The sequence below is a fragment of the Vigna umbellata genome, chromosome 3 (assembly GCF_029865625.1).
Source record: "Vigna umbellata cultivar VRB3 chromosome 3, Vumbellata_1.0, whole genome shotgun sequence".
In the NCBI taxonomy this organism is placed as follows: Eukaryota; Viridiplantae; Streptophyta; class Magnoliopsida; order Fabales; family Fabaceae; genus Vigna; species Vigna umbellata.
In genome coordinates this window covers 172,479-188,210 of record NC_142167.1, presented here as the reverse complement: position 1 = coordinate 188,210, position 15,732 = coordinate 172,479, and the positions used below count along the sequence as shown (strand labels likewise).

The 15,732-nt window shown below is 37.9% G+C and overlaps 1 long non-coding RNA gene across 1 annotated transcript; it reads right to left on the bottom strand.

Moving 5' to 3' along the window:
* Positions 1-13,127: 13,127 nt before the first annotated feature.
* Positions 13,128-15,721, bottom strand: LOC148201306 (uncharacterized). Its single transcript, XR_015785152.1, has 3 exons — positions 15,590-15,721; positions 15,182-15,447; positions 13,128-13,352 (listed from the first exon to the last, which is right to left on the bottom strand). It is a non-coding gene; the product is annotated as an uncharacterized LOC148201306 (long non-coding RNA).
* Positions 15,722-15,732: the final 11 nt, after the last annotated feature.

Genomic DNA, 15,732 nt, shown 5'->3' with positions numbered 1-15,732 from the left:
ATTGACTTGACCTCTGACTTGACCGACTCAACTTGATCTTTGGTTTGACTGACTCAACTCGATCTTTAGTTTATGCCAAATCAGTTTGACTTCAGACCTATGCCAACTTGGATTGACCTACGTTTCCATCGACTCAGCTCAACATTTAACCTGGATAGACCCGACTTGACATTTGATTTGAGCCAATTGACCTCGAACTTCAACCTAGGCTAAATCGAATCAACTTTGAGCCAAAGTCGATTTGATTGACCCTTCAGCTCGAGCCACCTCAACTAAGCCTTCAAACTGTGTTGACTCAATTGAGCCTTTAAGTTGAACCGACTTAACTCGACCTTTGTGAACATAATGATAATAGAGTTAAATTTCAAATTTTTTACACTTTTAAAATATTTAAAATTCTTTTTATTTCATTTATTTAAAATATTTTCCAAAATTCTTTAAATTTGAATTTATTTCTAATTATTTTATCCAAAAATAAATAAATAAATTATCTTTCTAAATTATTTAATCCAAACACAACATAAAGAAACTTGACGTAAGATAATCTTCTTACCTAAATAGATGGTGCGCATGACCATACTTATTTTTGGGCAACTAATGGTTGATGTTAACAATAGTATGGATGTCAAAATGATCCTCCATATGGTGCCACTATTACCATTGTGGTCGTCAATGTTGCATATGGCTTTCCACTACAAGCATGGAATTTTGGTATAAAAAATACATTCTAAATCAATTCTTGAATTCATTGACGTATAAAAAGTCTCATTTTTTTAATAAATTATTTGTTTTGGATCCAACCCAATACCTGTAATACAATAAGTAATTTCCAACCACACAATTTGAGCAACAACAAAACACTTATAATAACTATGCGTATAATGAAACTTCTAAAATGATTTATAAAATCATAACAAACAATTTATTTTAAAATTATTAAAATTACCAATGCTTAAAAATATTTGTCCAAATTAATGTTATTAAAATATATCATAAATTAAACAAATAGAATGGTGAGATACCTACTTGTATGTAGTATATAATATGTTTGTTCAATCATATTATACTAAACTATGTGCAATATCATAAACAATATAGGCCATAAGTTGCATAAAACAAGAATAATTTGTAAAAAAATTTAGTTTCTCATCATTCAAACTTCATTCCCTCCCTTTTAAAGATCTTTGATTCAAGATCAATACATATTAACTTTTGGTAACAAATTACAAATATTAATAAAAATAAATATCTATTCTTTTGGTAACATAATAAACGCACACATTTATAAGATACAAATGATTAAATAAAAAAGAAAAATAATAAGAATAAAATATCTATTTGATAATATCATATTTGGAATCTTATTTTAGAGAAACAATAAGAAGAATAATAATTTCAACTGCAAAAAAAAGTAATAATAAAGTCAAAGAATCTCCATGATAAAGAATAATCACATAAAGATAAAGTTAACCCATATATTATATGTATGATGCTTACCTAACGAATTAATTTGTCTGATGTACCAATAATTAATAGTTAATATTAATCTAAAAGTATAATTGTTTGAACTCATGTACTTTCCTATCTCTCTCCAAAATTCTTAATCTGTTTTCATATCATCTTTATTCTTTGTTGTGTCTATCCACAATACATAAAAAGAATAGGCTTAAGACCCTATTTTGTTCCCAATTTCACTCGACGTTAATAGAAGAGAGAGAAATAATTAAAGCCGTTTGTACGAATTTAACGAAAGAGATTTCATTCATTTTATTAAATAGGGACGTAATTGACGCACGTTTTAAAGGATGGACTAATTTAACATTTTCGAGCGAAACTGGGGACAAAATAAGGTATTAAGCCAAAAGAAAATAATTAACATAGTTTGTTGGAGTGAAGCTTTTTTATATTGATTGTTTTTTCAATTAAAATAAAAATTCTGGATTATATATTGTTACTCATGTGCTGCATGTGAAATTGATATTTTTTTTTTATAAACCACATGTGAAATTAGAAAATAGAAAACACTTTCATTTCATTTAATCTTACAAATTGGCTTTTAAATAAAAATAACATCTTATTTATATACGAAATCAATATTATTTTTTGACTAGTGTCAAACTTTTCTGAGACGACAAAATTCAAAATAATTGAGCACTGGTATATGTTAACAATGATTAATACTTTCAACATGACAGCGCATTGACTCTTGAACAAGTTTATTTAATTAAACAACATCGAACTGATTCAAGATTTATTTAGTTAAAATATATCGGTAATCTTAAATTTAAGACTTATATTTTATAAATCTTTATTAAACTATATTCATATGACACGAAAAAAAGTGGTAAATTTACTTTTGAATTTTAAATAGGATCCGTGTTTTATGATTATTATTTTTTTCAATCTTAGCAAAATGTAATAGATTAATTATTTAAATTTAAAATTCCAAAGTGTAATTAGAAAATGTAAGACCCTATATAATTAAGCAATGATAATTCTGTGTTAAACCAGATTAGTGCACTATAATTCTGAGTTGATTTAATCCTACTTCAAATCTGCTAAATCTCTTCCTGCAATGCACTGAAATCAAGCTCCACCATTCTCTGGAAACTGCACCACGTCACACACACTCAGTGCATTAAAAACGCACCAATCTGTGCATGCACACACGCCAAGTGTCACGGGAGAGAATTCCAAGCAGGGTTTGGTGTGCAAGTGGCAGACTGTGAAACGCTCTCTTGTTTGATGTGGAATCCACTCAAACTTCTGAGTTTTGAGAAAACTCTTTCACTCACACTCACACTTCGTCTTCCTCAAGGATCACACCTTTCATCTTCTCCAAACTTTTCTCTACGAACCTTCATCTTCCTTCTGCCATTACTCACTTCCTTCAACTCCAATCCGTTTTCTGAAACCATAGGAACATTCACGGGCCAGCAAGCTCCATTTTGATCCGAACCTCTTTTGATTCTGTAACTGGTAAGCTCCAAACCACAATCTAATCTTAAAATTTCTAGGAACACTGTATCAGTTGCATGCAAGGATAAAAATCTGAGTTTCTGAGAACTCTCATCTTCCCTCTAAAATTACTCATTCATCATCTCCTCAAATTCTGTTTCAGATACTGTAAACACTGTCACTGCACCGTGAACATCAACTTGATTCGAACAGAATTGAGAACTGAACTGGTAAGTTCTCATTCTGCATAATTGTCCATTGAGTTCATGCTAATCAAAATTCTGGTTGCATGAATGAGTTATAGGTTTGATCTTTATGTTATTTTGGTATTTTAGATTTAGTGAAAGTCGTGGAGTGAATTCATTTGGGTAGAGAACTGTGAGTGATCAAGATAAACCTTAAACAATTGGAATTTCACTGCAGTAACAGGTAAGGGAAGTTTATATGTTTAATTTATACTGTTTGATTTATGATCTGAGATGCATATATGGAAAGCATGATGTTTGAGTATTTAGAAACGTTTACTGATATGGAATATGATTTCTGGTTTGTTTTGCATGTGTGAAAAATATGAAGTTGAGTTGTTAGAAATGATCACTGATATCTGATATGCATTCTGGTTTGGATGAATCTGTCATGAACTGATACGGCTTGTATGAATTATATTTGATGTTGAATTTGATTTAAATGCATGTTGAGTTGATTATGGATGAATGGAGAATGGCTATTGTGTGGTTGGAATGATTTTAAATGTTGAAATCTGCATGATGATGATGTTTGAAGGGAATTAAACCTGAAATGGAAGTATAAAGTTGGAAAATGGAAATCTGGAAAAATTCTGCTAAGTGTGAAAAATCTAAATTTTCTGATCATTCTCTGTTGCTAAAAGGTCGTTCGTCACTGTACGGTCTTAGACCGTTCGGTTTTTGGTTAACATGACTTAGATTGGAATTCATTCATTTGGAATGAATTCTGCTCGAGAACGAGCGTCCCCCAATTGAGTGAATGAGCGTTCGTTCTGCTCAGTATAGATCAATATTTAAAACTTTATAAATAAGTGACGTTCGGTCTTAAGTCGAGCGTTCGTCCTCAATGACGTTCGGCCTCATGTCGAGCGTTCGTCCTTATTGTTGTTCGACCTTATGTCGAACGTTAGTTCTAGAGAGCGTTCGTCCTTATACTGAACGTTCGTCCAAAGTTGGCGTTCGGTCCTATACCGAAACGCTCGTCCTATAAAGCGCTTGGGTTATAACCAGCGTTAGTGCTGATTCGTGCTTGGTCATTGACCTAGCGTTCGTCCACAGCAGGGTTCGGTTTCTAACTGAACGCTCGTCCTTATTATTGAGTTCTGAGCGAACGTAATTGATGTTCGTCCAAATTGAAATTCTGAACGTTCGTTCTTTGACTGGCAGTGCTGTTTTTCTGAAATTCAATTATATTGGTTGTTTATCTAAACATTTTCTTACTGGTTTTATCCTTTGGATTCTACCTGAACTCTGTACACTCAAAATCTTTCTAAGTATCATCCACCTCTTTAAAAGATCAGTATTTTCAAATTATTAAGTATTGAAACGTATTAAGTGAGTACACGGTTCGTTTCTTTTATTCAGAAACGCGTGGTCAAAAGTACTGTAATACTTTCGTTTTATTTGATCAAAGAATGAATGTTGTAAAATGTTAAGGGAATGAAACACAGAATGAGAAAGGGAATAAAGAGAACTGGTTATTATGAACGAATGATATATTTTGAAGAAATTATTGGAAGTGGATATTAAAGAGCGTTCCAAGGAGGAACGTCTCTGATGTGTTGAATGTGAAATATTGAATGGTAAAGTATGAACCTGGATAAGTTAGGACTCGCTGTCCGTCCTGATATTCCGTGATACTCATCTTCACGTAGAAGGGGGTAGTCATGCGTGGGAATGGCAGGAGGTTCTTCGTTCATCGCTTAGATATGGGCGAGGGACTAACCTCGAGTGGCAGCTGTTTAATGTTATCCAGTTACTACATCACTCGGGTGCAAGGACGCTTGTAACTACATGGTTCATACAGTCCGGACAGTCTGTCTTTTATATTTATTTTATGATTGCGAATTGATAATTTATGTGCTGCACGTTTGAATTGATATGTGAACGTATGTGTTAATTGTATAAATTAAATATTATAAGCTTACCCTTGCGTTTTCCATTGTGTTGTCTATTGTCCATGTACTTCCGTCTTGTCAAATGCAATGATCATCCGTTGTGGATGTGAGCAGATGGTGGTGCATCCCTTGAAACAATGCTGGAAGAAGAAAATTTGGAGGATGCCAACTTGGTAGAAGTGGAAGTTAAATCGGAGCAGTAGAGATTAGATCCATAGTAGCTGTTAGTTATTTTCTGTACTGTATTTTAACAGTTCTGTGTACAGTACTGCAGACGCGTTTTATCCAGAACTGTTTTATATTTTGATTAGTTTATGAACACTGTAAAGTGCTGTACTGTATTTTGGTATACTGTATATAATTATGCAGACATGTAAATCAGTACTGGTTTTAGTAAATTAGATGAATTCTGAACATTTTAAGTTGTACTGTAAATTGCTGTTTTATTTTGGAGCAGCTACTGTAAATATTAGCCAGTAGGCTTTTATTTCTGTTTTAATGCAAAGACTGTTTATGATTACTGTTAATTGTAATTAATTCTGAATTATAGTGATTACTGTATTTTGGGATGTTACATTTATTGGTATCAGAGCAGTTTTGTTCTTGTTAAAGGACACTGTAGGGTTATGAGTGCACTGTGTTTTGCTGTGTGCTTATTGTATGTTTAATGAGTTACTTTATTTTAACTCTTGAACATAACTAACGTTAGTTTGTTTTCTCTGTATCCAGAGAACAAATGGCACCTAGATTGCCTCCTCCTCCTCAACCGAATGAGTCCGAGACGTCCAGCAACACTAGATTGTTGGAAACCGTGGTGGAAAGACTGCATCAACAGAATACCACGTTACTGGAGCAGAATGCTACCTTGATGCAGCAAAACCAAGCTGCTATGCAAGGTTTGGAGGCTTCGCGTGTTAATTCTGAAAACACGCAAAGACAATTGATGGAGATACTGGCTGCAACTAGAGGTGCGCCTGGAGCATCTTCTTCAAACGCTGCCCAACCAAATGCCGAATGGAGTTTGGAGAGTTTTCTCCAACACCATCCATCTAAATTCAATGGAAAGGGCCTCCCTGATGAGGCAGACCAATGGTTAGGGGACATGGAGAGAATCTTCAACGCAAAGAGGTGTCCGGACGAGAACAGGTTGTCTTACACAGAATATTTGTTGACTGGGGAAGCAAGCCATTGGTGGGCGAGCACAAGAGCTATTCTGGTAGAAGCTCAACGTCCTGTCACTTGGGAAGTATTTCGTAGTAAGTTTTACGAGGAGTATTTCCCTGACAGCGTACGGTTTGCGAAGGAAGTGGAGTTTTTACAACTGGTTCAAGGTGGGATGACAGTTTCAGAATATACCAACAAGTTCAAGCACCTTGTTCGGTTTTATACGATGGCCACCAACGAGGAGTGGCAGTGTAGGAAGTTTGAGAACGGCCTAAGGAGTGACTTGAAAGTCATGATTTCAAGCTTGTGCATAAGGACATTTCCTGCCATGGTTGAGAGGGCTAAGGTGTTGGAGAAGAACATGGCAGAGGCTGAACGACATAAGAAACAGCAACAAGTGAGTAGGGGACCAATAGTGTCCAGAGGAGGTTCTGTTCAAAGAAGATTACCTTACGCTCGTCCAAACCAACCAGCTAATACAAGCGGATCACAAGCGATCGTTCCTGTTGGACAGCCTGTACAAGGGAACGTTATTTGTTACCGGTGTGGAGGACCACACTATAGAAATGCATGCCCTCAACTAGCTGGAGGAAAGTACTGCAGTCTTTGTGGAAGGAACGGACACTCAAATAACGAGTGTAATATGAGTGGACGGGCAGTGACGAGACCACCTGTTGCTGGAAGGAATCAACCGAGAGGTGGTAGAGCACAAGCAGCGGGTCGTGTGTATGCAATAACTGGGGCGGAAGCAGCTAACTCAGGTAACCTTATAACCAGTGAATGCTTGCTGTGTGGAGTATCCTGTCATGTGTTGTTTGATTCGGGGGCGACTCACTCCTTCATCTCGAAGGCGTGTGTTGAGAAATTGGGATTAGTGGAGAGGAATATGCAGTTCGACCTGGTGGTTTCTACCCCGGCAGCTGGAGAGATTAGGACGTCTACTGTATGCATTAGATGTCCTATTGTGGTTGAGGGACGTAGTTACAAGGTGAATTTAATTTGCTTACCTCTCCAAGGGTTGGAGGTGATTCTAGGGATGGATTGGTTGACCACCAATCACATTCTTATAGATTGTGGTAACAAGGAATTGGTGTTTCCTAATGATGAAGAAGAAGAGTTAACAGTAACGCTTGGCCAGTTGAAGGAAGATATAATGGAAGGTGCAAGCTGTTTTCTCATCATGACGCATGAAGACCAAGAGCTTGGAGATTTGAGACATGAACGAACGTCCGCTATTGGCAGTCGAGAGAGAACGTCAGTTGTGGAGGAATTTATGGACGTTTTTCCAGATGAGATACCAGGGTTGCCTCCTGTTAGAGAAGTTGAATTCACCATTGATTTGGTGACAACGGCAGCCCCTATATCCGTTCAGCCATACCGGATGGCACCTGCGGAATTGGTTGAACTCAAGAAGCAGATTGAGGAGCTTATGGAGAAACAATTCATTAGACCGAGTGTGTCACCATGGGGAGCGCCTGTACTCTTAGTGAAGAAGAAGGATGGCAGCTCTCGGTTGTGCATAGATTACAGGCAATTAAACAAGCTGACCATCAAGAATAAATACCCTTTACCAAGGATAGATGATTTGCTAGATCAACTGCATGGAGCTGCAGTGTTCTCAAAGATTGATTTGAGATCCGGTTATCATCAAATCAGAGTTAAAGATGAAGACATCCATAAGACAGCGTTCAGGTCACGGTATGGACATTATGAATATGTGGTGATGCCATTTGGAGTGACGAACGCTCCAGCCGTGTTTATGGAGTACATGAATCGCATCTTCAGGCCCTATTTGGACGAGTTCGTAGTTGTATTCATAGATGATATTCTCATCTATTCCAAGACCGAAGAGGAGCATGAGAAACATCTTAGACTGGTACTTGGAGTGTTACGTGAGAAGGAATTGTATGCAAAATTATCTAAGTGTGAATTCTGGATGAAGGAAATCCAGTTTTTGGGGCATGTGGTGTCGGCTGGAGGCATTGCAGTGGATCCTTCAAAGGTGAGAGCAGTGTTAGATTGGAAGAGCCCGCGTTCGGTCACTGAGGTGAGGAGTTTTGTTGGACTTGCGGGCTACTACAGACGCTTTATAGAGGGGTTCGCCAAGATAGTGGCTCCTCTTACCCAGTTAACTAGGAAGGATCAGCCGTTCGCGTGGACTGATGTGTGTGAGGAACGTTTCCAAGAGCTGAAGCGTAAGTTGACAAGCGCTCCTGTGCTGATCATTCCAGACACGTCCAGACCCTTTGAAGTGTACTGTGATGCGTCTCATCAAGGTTTGGGCTGTGTGCTTATGCAAGAGAAAAGGGCAGTAGCGTACGCGTCTCGCCAATTGAAGATTCATGAACGTAACTATCCAACGCACGACTTAGAGCTGGCAGCAGTCGTTTTTGCATTGAAGATTTGGAGGCATTTTCTATACGGATCAACATTCCAAGTCTTCAGTGACCACAAGAGCCTCAAATATTTATTTGATCAGAAAGAGCTGAACATGAGGCAGAGGCGTTGGTTGGAATTTCTAAAAGACTATGAGTTTGAACTGTTGTATCATCCTGGGAAGGCCAATGTGGTGGCGGACGCACTAAGCAGGAAGGCAGTGCATGTCTCATTAATGATGGTGAAGGAGCTGCACTTAGTGGAGAGTTTCAGAGATCTGAGATTACAGTTTGAGTTGGAGCCTAGCAGTATCAAATGCTGTAACCTTAGAATAGCTAGCGATGTATTTGATCGAATCAGAATGAAGCAGCGTGAGGATGAAGATCTGGTGAAGATATTAAACTCACTCGTTTCAAAGAAAGATAAGGAATTCAATACAGGAACGGATGGCATGCTGCGTTACAAAGGTAGGACGTGCATTCCTAACGATGGCGAGCTGAAGCGGATTATTCTGGATGAAGGCCATCACAGTCGTCTTAGTATACACCCTGGCATGACCAAGATGTATCAAGACCTCCGAAAATCGTTTTGGTGGCCTGGGATGAAGAGTGATGTTGCACGCTTTGTGGCATCTTGTTTGACTTGCCAACGTGCTAAGGCAGAACACCAACGTCCAGGAGGATTGCTTCAACCATTGGAGATCCCAGAGTGGAAGTGGGACAGCATTTCTATGGATTTCGTGACCCATCTGCCACGTACGGTCCGGAATCATGATTCAATTTGGGTGATCGTGGACAGATTAACGAAGAGCGCACACTTCTTAGCCGTGAATCTGAAGATGTCAATGACAAATTTGGCTAAGTTGTACATCAAGGAGATAATTCGTCTTCATGGAGTGCCTTCAAGCATAGTTTCTGACCGAGACACGAGATTCACATCTCGGTTTTGGCAATCTTTGCAAGGTGAATTAGGAAGCAGGCTGCAGATGAGTTCAGCATATCACCCTCAGACGGATGGACAGTCTGAACGTACAATCCAGACTTTAGAAGACTTATTGAGGACGTGCGTCCTGGACCACTTAGGCGCTTGGGATGAAGTATTGCCACTGGTGGAATTCACGTATAACAACAGTTTCCAGTCTAGCATTGGTATGGCGCCTTTTGAAGCACTTTATGGGAGAAGATGCCGAACACCACTTTGCTGGTTTCAAGAGGGAGAGAACGTGCTAACTGGACCTGAGCTCATCCAGCAAACAACCGATAAGGTTAAGTTGATTCAAGACAGGTTGAAAACGTCTTTGAGCAGGCAGAAATCCTATGCTGATAGGAGGAGAAGACCACTGGAATTCGCTACAGGTGATCATGTGTTTCTAAGACTGAATCCAATCACTGGAGTGGGAAGAGTTGTTCGTCCAAAGAAGCTGTCTCCTAAGTTCATAGGGCCGTATCAAATATTGAAGAAGATTGGACCAGTAGCCTATGAACTTGCGTTGCCTCCTCAATTATCAAATCTACATCCAGTTTTCCATGTGTCTCAGCTTAGGAAATACATATCTAATCCTTCTCATATCTTGGAGCTGGAAAACATCCAACTGCGTCAAGACAGAACATTGGAGCTGCAACCAGTCCGCATTGAAGATGAACGCACCAAGCTGCATAAAGGAAAAGACCTTCGTCTAGTGAAGGTGGTGTGGGATGCTAAGACTGGAGATTCAACGTGGGAAGTAGAGAGTGCAATGAAGGAATTATATCCACACTTATTTGCTTGTAATTTATAAATTTTCGAGGACGAAAATTTTTGTAGTTAGGGAGAATGTAAGACCCTATATAATTAAGCAATGATAATTCTGTGTTAAACCAGATTAGTGCACTATAATTCTGAGTTGATTTAATCCTACTTCAAATCTGCTAAATCTCTTCCTGCAATGCACTGAAATCAAGCTCCACCATTCTCTGGAAACTGCACCACGTCACACACACTCAGTGCATTAAAAACGCACCAATCTGTGCATGCACACACGCCAAGTGTCACGGGAGAGAATTCCAAGCAGGGTTTGGTGTGCAAGTGGCAGACTGTGAAACGCTCTCTTGTTTGATGTGGAATCCACTCAAACTTCTGAGTTTTGAGAAAACTCTTTCACTCACACTCACACTTCGTCTTCCTCAAGGATCACACCTTTCATCTTCTCCAAACTTTTCTCTACGAACCTTCATCTTCCTTCTGCCATTACTCACTTCCTTCAACTCCAATCCGTTTTCTGAAACCATAGGAACATTCACGGGCCAGCAAGCTCCATTTTGATCCGAACCTCTTTTGATTCTGTAACTGGTAAGCTCCAAACCACAATCTAATCTTAAAATTTCTAGGAACACTGTATCAGTTGCATGCAAGGATAAAAATCTGAGTTTCTGAGAACTCTCATCTTCCCTCTAAAATTACTCATTCATCATCTCCTCAAATTCTGTTTCAGATACTGTAAACACTGTCACTGCACCGTGAACATCAACTTGATTCGAACAGAATTGAGAACTGAACTGGTAAGTTCTCATTCTGCATAATTGTCCATTGAGTTCATGCTAATCAAAATTCTGGTTGCATGAATGAGTTATAGGTTTGATCTTTATGTTATTTTGGTATTTTAGATTTAGTGAAAGTCGTGGAGTGAATTCATTTGGGTAGAGAACTGTGAGTGATCAAGATAAACCTTAAACAATTGGAATTTCACTGCAGTAACAGGTAAGGGAAGTTTATATGTTTAATTTATACTGTTTGATTTATGATCTGAGATGCATATATGGAAAGCATGATGTTTGAGTATTTAGAAACGTTTACTGATATGGAATATGATTTCTGGTTTGTTTTGCATGTGTGAAAAATATGAAGTTGAGTTGTTAGAAATGATCACTGATATCTGATATGCATTCTGGTTTGGATGAATCTGTCATGAACTGATACGGCTTGTATGAATTATATTTGATGTTGAATTTGATTTAAATGCATGTTGAGTTGATTATGGATGAATGGAGAATGGCTATTGTGTGGTTGGAATGATTTTAAATGTTGAAATCTGCATGATGATGATGTTTGAAGGGAATTAAACCTGAAATGGAAGTATAAAGTTGGAAAATGGAAATCTGGAAAAATTCTGCTAAGTGTGAAAAATCTAAATTTTCTGATCATTCTCTGTTGCTAAAAGGTCGTTCGTCACTGTACGGTCTTAGACCGTTCGGTTTTTGGTTAACATGACTTAGATTGGAATTCATTCATTTGGAATGAATTCTGCTCGAGAACGAGCGTCCCCCAATTGAGTGAATGAGCGTTCGTTCTGCTCAGTATAGATCAATATTTAAAACTTTATAAATAAGTGACGTTCGGTCTTAAGTCGAGCGTTCGTCCTCAATGACGTTCGGCCTCATGTCGAGCGTTCGTCCTTATTGTTGTTCGACCTTATGTCGAACGTTAGTTCTAGAGAGCGTTCGTCCTTATACTGAACGTTCGTCCAAAGTTGGCGTTCGGTCCTATACCGAAACGCTCGTCCTATAAAGCGCTTGGGTTATAACCAGCGTTAGTGCTGATTCGTGCTTGGTCATTGACCTAGCGTTCGTCCACAGCAGGGTTCGGTTTCTAACTGAACGCTCGTCCTTATTATTGAGTTCTGAGCGAACGTAATTGATGTTCGTCCAAATTGAAATTCTGAACGTTCGTTCTTTGACTGGCAGTGCTGTTTTTCTGAAATTCAATTATATTGGTTGTTTATCTAAACATTTTCTTACTGGTTTTATCCTTTGGATTCTACCTGAACTCTGTACACTCAAAATCTTTCTAAGTATCATCCACCTCTTTAAAAGATCAGTATTTTCAAATTATTAAGTATTGAAACGTATTAAGTGAGTACACGGTTCGTTTCTTTTATTCAGAAACGCGTGGTCAAAAGTACTGTAATACTTTCGTTTTATTTGATCAAAGAATGAATGTTGTAAAATGTTAAGGGAATGAAACACAGAATGAGAAAGGGAATAAAGAGAACTGGTTATTATGAACGAATGATATATTTTGAAGAAATTATTGGAAGTGGATATTAAAGAGCGTTCCAAGGAGGAACGTCTCTGATGTGTTGAATGTGAAATATTGAATGGTAAAGTATGAACCTGGATAAGTTAGGACTCGCTGTCCGTCCTGATATTCCGTGATACTCATCTTCACGTAGAAGGGGGTAGTCATGCGTGGGAATGGCAGGAGGTTCTTCGTTCGCTTAGATATGGGCGAGGGAATGTACATCCCAAATAATAATTACCATTAACCAGAACTGATCACATTTACAGAGATAAACAGTGCAGTCTTAAGAATATTACAGTAGCTCAGAATTTTAAAACTTAACATACAGCACGTACAGTAAAATCTGCAGTGTTCAGAATTCATAAAAAAATAAACAGAAACCAGTTCTGATTATCCATTCTGTAGAATTTAAATACAGAATATCAAAATACAGTACAGCACTTTACAGTGTTCATAAACTAATCAAAATATAAAACAGTTCTGGATAAAACGCGTCTGCAGTACTGTACACAGAACTGTTAAAATACAGTACAGAAAATAACTAACAGCTACTATGGATCTAATCTCTACTGCTCCGATTTAACTTCCACTTCTACCAAGTTGGCATCCTCCAAATTTTCTTCTTCCAGCATTGTTTCAAGGGATGCACCACCATCTGCTCACATCCACAACGGATGATCATTGCATTTGACAAGACGGAAGTACATGGACAATAGACAACACAATGGAAAACGCAAGGGTAAGCTTATAATATTTAATTTATACAATTAACACATACGTTCACATATCAATTCAAACGTGCAGCACATAAATTATCAATTCGCAATCATAAAATAAATATAAAAGACAGACTGTCCGGACTGTATGAACCATGTAGTTACAAGCGTCCTTGCACCCGAGTGATGTAGTAACTGGATAACATTAAACAGCTGCCACTCGAGGTTAGTCCCTCGCCCATATCTAAGCGATGAACGAAGAACCTCCTGCCATTCCCACGCATGACTACCCCCTTCTACGTGAAGATGAGTATCACGGAATATCAGGACGGACAGCGAGTCCTAACTTATCCAGGTTCATACTTTACCATTCAATATTTCACATTCAACACATCAGAGACGTTCCTCCTTGGAACACTCTTTAATATCCACTTCCAATAATTTCTTCAAAATATATCATTCGTTCATAATAACCAGTTCTCTTTATTCCCTTTCTCATTCTGTGTTTCATTCCCTTAACATTTTACAACATTCATTCTTTGATCAAATAAAACGAAAGTATTACAGTACTTTTGACCACGCGTTTCTGAATAAAAGAAACGAACCGTGTACTCACTTAATACGTTTCAATACTTAATAATTTGAAAATACTGATCTTTTAAAGAGGTGGATGATACTTAGAAAGATTTTGAGTGTACAGAGTTCAGGTAGAATCCAAAGGATAAAACCAGTAAGAAAATGTTTAGATAAACAACCAATATAATTGAATTTCAGAAAAACAGCACTGCCAGTCAAAGAACGAACGTTCAGAATTTCAATTTGGACGAACATCAATTACGTTCGCTCAGAACTCAATAATAAGGACGAGCGTTCAGTTAGAAACCGAACCCTGCTGTGGACGAACGCTAGGTCAATGACCAAGCACGAATCAGCACTAACGCTGGTTATAACCCAAGCGCTTTATAGGACGAGCGTTTCGGTATAGGACCGAACGCCAACTTTGGACGAACGTTCAGTATAAGGACGAACGCTCTCTAGAACTAACGTTCGACATAAGGTCGAACAACAATAAGGACGAACGCTCGACATGAGGCCGAACGTCATTGAGGACGAACGCTCGACTTAAGACCGAACGTCACTTATTTATAAAGTTTTAAATATTGATCTATACTGAGCATAACGAACGCTCATTCACTCAATTGGGGGACGCTCGTTCTCGAGCAGAATTCATTCCAAATGAATGAATTCCAATCTAAGTCATGTTAACCAAAAACCGGACGGTCTAAGACCGTACAGTGACGAACGACCTTTTAGCAACAGAGAATGATCAGAAAATTTAGATTTTTCACACTTAGCAGAATTTTTTCCAGATTTCCATTTTCCAACTTTATACTTCCATTTCAGGTTTAATTCCCTTCAAACATCATCATCATGCAGATTTCAACATTTAAAATCATTCCAACCACACAATAGCCATTCTCCATTCATCCATAATCAACTCAACATGCATTTAAATCAAATTCAACATCAAATATAATTCATACAAGCCGTATCAGTTCATGACAGATTCATCCAAACCAGAATGCATATCAGATATCAGTGATCATTTCTAACAACTCAACTTCATATTTTTCACACATGCAAAACAAACCAGAAATCATATTCCATATCAGTAAACGTTTCTAAATACTCAAACATCATGCTTTCCATATATGCATCTCAGATCATAAATCAAACAGTATAAATTAAACATATAAACTTCCCTTACCTGTTACTGCAGTGAAATTCCAATTGTTTAAGGTTTATCTTGATCACTCACAGTTCTCTACCCAAATGAATTCACTCCACGACTTTCACTAAATCTAAAATACCAAAATAACATAAAGATCAAACCTATAACTCATTCATGCAACCAGAATTTTGATTAGCATGAACTCAATGGACAATTATGCAGAATGAGAACTTACCAGTTCAGTTCTCAATTCTGTTCGAATCAAGTTGATGTTCACGGTGCAGTGACAGTGTTTACAGTATCTGAAACAGAATTTGAGGAGATGATGAATGAGTAATTTTAGAGGGAAGATGAGAGTTCTCAGAAACTCAGATTTTTATCCTTGCATGCAACTGATACAGTGTTCCTAGAAATTTTAAGATTAGATTGTGGTTTGGAGCTTACCAGTTACAGAATCAAAAGAGGTTCGGATCAAAATGGAGCTTGCTGGCCCGTGAATGTTCCTATGGTTTCAGAAAACGGATTGGAGTTGAAGGAAGTGAGTAATGGCAGAAGGAAGATGAAGGTTCGTAGAGAAAGTTTGGAGA